The sequence below is a fragment of the Myotis davidii genome, unplaced genomic scaffold (genome assembly GCF_000327345.1).
Source record: "Myotis davidii unplaced genomic scaffold, ASM32734v1 scaffold130, whole genome shotgun sequence".
NCBI lineage: Eukaryota > Metazoa > Chordata > Mammalia > Chiroptera > Vespertilionidae > Myotis > Myotis davidii.
In genome coordinates this window covers 6,235,238-6,241,946 of record NW_006285040.1, presented here as the reverse complement: position 1 = coordinate 6,241,946, position 6,709 = coordinate 6,235,238, and the positions used below count along the sequence as shown (strand labels likewise).

Below are 6,709 nucleotides of genomic sequence, written 5' to 3'. Positions count from 1 at the left end.
GGGCTGCCGGGCTGCCAGAGGGATGTCTGACTGCCAGCTTGGGCCCGGTTCCCCAGGGAGTGGGCCTAAGTCAGCAGGTGGACATCCTCCAAGGTGTCCCAGACTGCAAGAGGGCATAGGCCGGGCTGAGGGATCCTCCCGAGTGCACAAATTTTTGTGCTCCAGACCTCTAGTTTATTATAAAGACTCTTGTGGAGAAATGTTGGCTAAATGAAATCTGAAGCCCATTGGCAGAGGTATATTGATACTACCATTGCTTTGGGTCACATCTTAACTTTTCAAATTTGGACCATTAATATGAATGTACCTGAACATCCCCTGGGACATGTGAGCCCTATTTTGGAGACCATAGCACTATTTTTTTAAGTGGACTGTAATGTTATTTCTAAGTGAATTTATAGCATTTTTAAAATACAGATTTTTAAAAATTGGTCATTATTTGATTTTATATAATATATTATAGAACATAACACATTCATAGACTGATATAATGTGTTATGGAGAGAAAAAACCTATTGACAAAGTAGTACCAATAAATAGTATTGGTTATGATCCTACTAATATTTCAGTCTGGTCTATCCATATACTATGTAGATGAAAGAACCAAAGAAAAGTCCGTTTATGGGATTATTATAAAAGACACTTATTCATATCTAAAGTTCTAAAGGAGAGCAAGGAGAAACTGAGATTGACCAATTATCTTGTGAAGTTTGTCATTAGCCTCGGTAACTCAAGAGAGAATAAAAACTCTTCTACTCATAAGGAATATTTTTGCTTAAATAATTTGAATAATTTCATCACTATTTCAATTAGTAGTATCCTTAAAATCATTTAAGTGAGAAATTTTTTAATTAGAGTGTCTAACTGAGGCATTCAAGAGAAAGATGAATTTCAAAGCAAAATGAAAATTGGCTTCATGACCATTTTTTAAATGACTTTATATTTTGAAGTAGTTTAAGACTCACAAGAAATTGCAAAAATAGTTCAGAGGTTTCCATGTACCATTCATGCAGCTATTATGCATGTCAAAACTAGATTTGCATAATTCAGCTACTCATCCATGTTGGGCATATAAAAGCATCAGGTTGCTGGAGAGCAAAATGAAGGATTTATAAATGGTGACATATTTGGAACTCTGGGTGTGCTATAGGTTCCCCTAATGTCTTATCTAGAAGTGACTGCACATCTATAACAGATGGGTATTTTCTATTATTTCCAAGTGGCCCAACTGTCTAAAAAAATTAGAGGGGGGAGAAAGCATTTAAGATAATCATACAGGGTTTTGGTTGCTTATTTTTGTAAAGATTGTCAATTTTTACCATTCTCCAATTCAAGGAGAGTATTTAACAACAACAACAACTGTTTATTCCCAGGTAACTGAAGTATAAGACAAAATTTCTTTCTCCTTAAATCTCTCACGAGTACATCTGGCCAGGCTCTTGATTGCATCTTTTATGTCTACTTTTAAAGCTCTCTCTTCCCAGTTTCATTTTATCAAAATTGTCATTGAAATTTACTTTAGGAAAGAAAAGAAACTGCAGTCATATTTTTTTGAACACAGACCAAATGCCTGCAGGTCTGTACCAGGAGAAATGATGCTTTTTCAGTGAGTTCTCCTTTATCCTCACCTCACATGGCCAGTCCACCTCCTACCAACTATGCATCATCCACGCCCTCCCCACTCAGCTGAATCTCTTCCTTTACTTCACCTTTTCAGGTTTGGATTAGATCTAGGACTTTTAAGTGTCCTTCAAATCTTAGACTTGATCCACTGACAATGGGGCATGTTCAATTCAAAATTCAATGCCTTCACCTCATTCTTTTAGCAGAAAATACTCACTTTTTTCTTATACTAATGTTGTTGATTTTGTTTTCAATTCATTTCTGTATTTTCCACTTTACCTCATAGAGCACCTTGAACATAAAAGGAATTCAATGAATGTCTACTGAATGGATGGATTCCTTCCATGAAGAAAGGAGCCAAGAGAATGACTAATGAAGCTAATTAGCCAGGTAATTAAAAAACATTTTTTTTCTAATATTTGGAAATTGCACCAAGAGTTTTTGTTAATTATACAGATAATTACTTTAATATACCACATTGCTCTCGTTCATGTGTGGGACCCTTTTGTAAGGCTGTATTTACATACACTCACAGCCTTACAAAAAGTAGATAGCCCCAGTTGGATTTAAAAAAATACACAAAAAAACCCTATTCATGGAAAATATATAAATGAATATAAAAGATACTATTACCAGTATTATTCCTTGGACCAAGGAAAGGGAATTTTTAGATAAGTGGGGTCAGTGGACTTATACTTTTTACTATACACGTTTCTACCTTGTTTTAATTTTTTTATGTGTGAGTATTGCTTTTTAATATTAATTTTTAAGATTATATAAACTAAACAGGAAATTAAGCATAGGCACTGTGGTCTTGAGCTTTTGAGCTTGTATCCTTCATTGATTCATAGTAGGGGATATAAAATCAAATGCTCCAGGGCACAGGCAGGGATGTAAATAAGCAAATTGTCCTGCGGATGGATTATGACAAAAAAAAAAAAGAAGTACATGCCCAGCCGACGTGGCTCAGTGGTTGAGCGTCGACCTATGAACCAAAGGTCATAGTTTAATTCCTAGTCAGGGCATATGCCCGGGTTGCAGGCTTGATCCTCACTGTGGGGCATACAGGAGGCAGCCAATCTAATCAATGATTCTCTTTAATTATTGATGTTTCTACCTCTCTCTCCCTCTCCCTTCTATGAAATTTTATATATATATAATTTTTTTAAGTGCATGTCCTGTCTAAATGGCCAGGTACTATCTCATTCTGGCCAATTGTGCAGGAATATAGGTCCCATGCTTTCAGATCACCCAATTGCAAAAGCAGTTAAAAGTCTGGAGATTATGTAGTGAAATTTCTAGATTTTAAAAATGAAAGCACTTGATTTAAAAGCCAAACATGTCTATGGCTCAAATCCAACCTGAGTATCACCAGTGTTTAAACTCTGACTTAAGTAGCAGTCTAGAGTACTTTGCTTGTTGTTGTTTTTTAAACAATTGAAAATGTTTCAAGAAATTGACTCACCCCTGTTTTTCTCCTATCCAAAATATCAGTCAATACTTCAGAACCTACAAAGGGCTTCAGGTATACCCATGATGACTAAGCAGTAGGACCCAGAAACTGTCAAGCCTCTACAAACCTGTAAACTGATTCCCAATCAGCATAGCCTTCTGGGGCCAGGCACAGAGAAGAAGATCTTGGGCATGGTAGCAGTGTTTCCTGAGAAGGCTGTGAAGGCCAAGAATTAATGCAGTTAACAGAAAAGAATCAATTGGTGTCAGAGAGCAGTCTTCAAATCCTAGAGTTGTAACCAATCTATATATATAAAAGGCTAAGCAACTGGCCGATTGGCCAGTAGCTATGACACACACTGACCACCAGGGAGCAGATGCTCAACGCAGGAGCTGCCAAGTGTTAGCAACTTTGCAGAGTGCCCTCTCGTAGTCCAGGACCCCTTGGGGGATGTTGGAGAGCCAGTTTCAGCCCAATCTCCGCAGGCCAGGCTGAGGGACCCCAGCTACCAGAGGGACCCCACTCTGCAGATGCCCTTCAAGCCCCAGCGCTGCCCCACATGCAGCAGGTGGGGAGGGACCAGGGGAGGTTAGCTCCAGGGTGTGTCCAGCCTGTCTCGCCCAGTCCCACCCCGCCGGCTACCTTCTAATTAATTTACTTTCAATGTGTACAAATCTGTGCACTGGGCCTCTAATTAGATTATAAAGTCTAAAATAGTCACGAAGGCCAAATTTAGGATATGCCTAATGTGATGTTTGGATATGAGCAGGGGTCAAGACAAGGAAAGAACATTTGTTCATTCCAACATAAGAAATATACATAACATAATATATAAAAATATATACATAATATATAAAACATTTTATGTTGAAATACACATATAAATGTAGAAATATACATACATACAGATATATAGATGAGATATATGGAGTCCCTCCCAACTTTAGGCCTAGCATTCAAGATTGAGCCATAAAGGAGTCAGAATAGCCCAATGGAGTCTTACTTGCCAGTTAAATTATTTGTAACACCATTCAATAAACACCACAAAGATAGTGCAGTTACCTGGCAAATGAATTCTGTCAAACCACTTGCTTGATTAAGGTATCATGCCAAGTAGTACTTTCCCCTTACATGTAATAATATCTGCCACGCCACTCCTCAGCATTCACCATTGAAAACTTAGCTGGAAAATAAGAAATAAATGAACATTAACCAACAAAAGTCCTCAAAGCATCCAAAATCACCCTCACAAAGCCAGGCAGTAGGGATCACAAGGCTGTTTACAGGGCACCTCTCCCTCCACACAGCACACGTTGATCTACCTGACACACAACACTAAGATGATGGTGGGCTCTCTGGTTCTTCATTAAAGTGATTTGGAAGCAGCAAATAAAATGGTCCCTCATAGGCCCTTCATTAATTTATCAAGTGATAAATGTGAGTACAAACTGGAAACAAAACACAGCTAAAACTATCAGTCAGCTGCCTGACAAGGACAGAGAAGACATACACCCTGAAGAGTAGACACAGACTTAAAATAACATCTCGGTCTGAAGATGCAAGGGTAGGAATAAAGCTCCGGAGAGCATCACTCTGTACGCACAACAAAGCTCCCACTCATCCTGGTTGACAGGGGCCACTCAGAGCCAGGATGCCGAGTTCCATTGCTCTCAAGTGGTTGGGTGAACTTAGACAAGTAGCTTAACTTAACTTGGGTTTCCTCATCTAAAAGAATAAATCTATGTGCCTCATAGAGTTGTGAGGAGTCAACGAGTTAGCACTTATAAAGTAAATCTTAGAAGGGTTCCAGGCATATAAAAATACTCAGTAAGATTGTCTATGGATAAGGATACTGTTATCATCATGAAAAAGAGTAGATTATGCTCAGGCTAATCTAATAAAGCAGGAAGTAAATAACAAATGTAGGAAAGACCTTCTTCCAAAATTATTAAAACAAAGCATTTTGGTTTTGTGGAGTGCTACTTTGTTAGCTACCTAGAAAATGCATGTGAAATACTTCATTGATGAGCACGTCAGCACAGCTCAACACAGTGTTCTGTGGAGCCAGAAGCAGATTGCCTTCCTTGAGTCTCAGCTCTGTCAGCTACTAGTATAAGTGTGTGTGGGTCCTCTCATCTGTAAAATTAACGTAATAGTATAGTTGGTATTGGAACTATATTATGATTTTTGTGGGCCCTATAAACATTTGCCTTTATGGGCCCCTTCTTCCATAAATAATATTAAAAATTTGCCACACGGGTATAAAGACAAATACAGTCCAGGATGAGTTTCTTATTATATAGTCGTTGTTATTATTATATTTTTTTTCTCTTGACTTTAAAGAAATTAACTTGTTTTCCACAGGCACCATGCCTCCTGGATAAGTCAGCCCTGATTGTTATGAGCACTCAATTAATTAGTGTTCGTAAGGCACCTGGAACAGTGCCGGACACCACAGTAAGCACTATAGGGGCGTTTGTTAAGTAAACAAAAATGTTAGGTGTCAGACAAGCCAGATGTTCCTTCCTTCCAAGCTTGCTCCCTGCTTCCCCTGCCACCTGATAAGTAGCTTCTGTTTCAAAGTATAGTTAAAAACTTTCCTCTCTCTAAGCTGTAGTGAGCAGTGGTAACTCTGAGCCTATAAAGGCTCCAGAGGAATAAATTAAGAGCACAAATTGTGTTTAATTAAATTCCATCTTGTTAAAAAATAAGCAGAGGGCTGAGGATTGTTTGCGCCTCTTTCCTAATCAGCACAACTTCAGAGGCACCGAACAAGACGTGCTGGGAGGTTATGGCACCGCAAATGGGGAGAATTTGCTGCCTGGTTCCCGCCTTCCTGAGCAGGAGCAATAGCCCGCATCAGTATCCCCATATAGATATCTGAAGACGCCAAACTTAAGAGAGAAAGTAAAAGTTTTTATTTCTCCCCTGTAGATTATAATACATTTTTTTAAAAAAAAGAATGTTATAAGAAATGGCAGTCATTCTTTTCAATAGTTACATTCACATTAAATGCATAACAGATAACTGAATTTTCATTACGGTAATTCTTTCCATCATATTGGAAGGCTAAAAGACAAACTCGGTGTCAGGTAAATGTGTACCTGCCTTAATTCCCCCTCTCAAAGACTAACATGGGCTTAGAACATAGTCAACACTGCTCAGCCTCATTTTTGGCTATGTGAGTCAGATGGACCCTCACTCATGTATAAACAAGATTGAAGCGCCAGCCACTATTTAAATTTGGATTTAGATTACCTTTGCCATGCATACATCTTGACTTCAGCTTCCTTGTCTTCCTCTCCTCTCCCCTGCTTCAAACCTGTGTCTCATTGCCTAGCTCTGGCCTTTATATTTGCTCTTCACCCGTGGATTTGCTGTTCACCCTTACTCCCTGCTGTGTTCAAGCATCAGGCCAGCTCACACCTTGCAGTCATTAGCTATCTCTCTCACCAATGTTGGCTACATGTATGGGACCCAGCGCCAAAGTGCAAATGTGGAAAAAGCAGAAGAAAATGCTTTCTTTCTTCTTTTTTCCCCCCAATTTATCTTTATTGTTGAAAGATTATGGATGTCCCCTTTGTTTGTGTTATGTGTGTCTCCCCTCACCCCCATTGACCTCTTCCAACATGT

The 6,709-nt window shown here is 38.9% G+C and overlaps 1 long non-coding RNA gene across 1 annotated transcript in view; it reads left to right on the top strand.

Moving 5' to 3' along the window:
- The window catches only part of LOC102754025, a 74,720-nt gene that overhangs the window by 40,631 nt on the left and 27,380 nt on the right, over positions 1 to 6,709 (top strand). The window contains exon 2 of the long non-coding RNA XR_435240.2: positions 1,910 to 2,013. This is a non-coding gene — a long non-coding RNA (uncharacterized LOC102754025). The remainder of the gene's footprint in view (positions 1 to 1,909; positions 2,014 to 6,709) is intronic.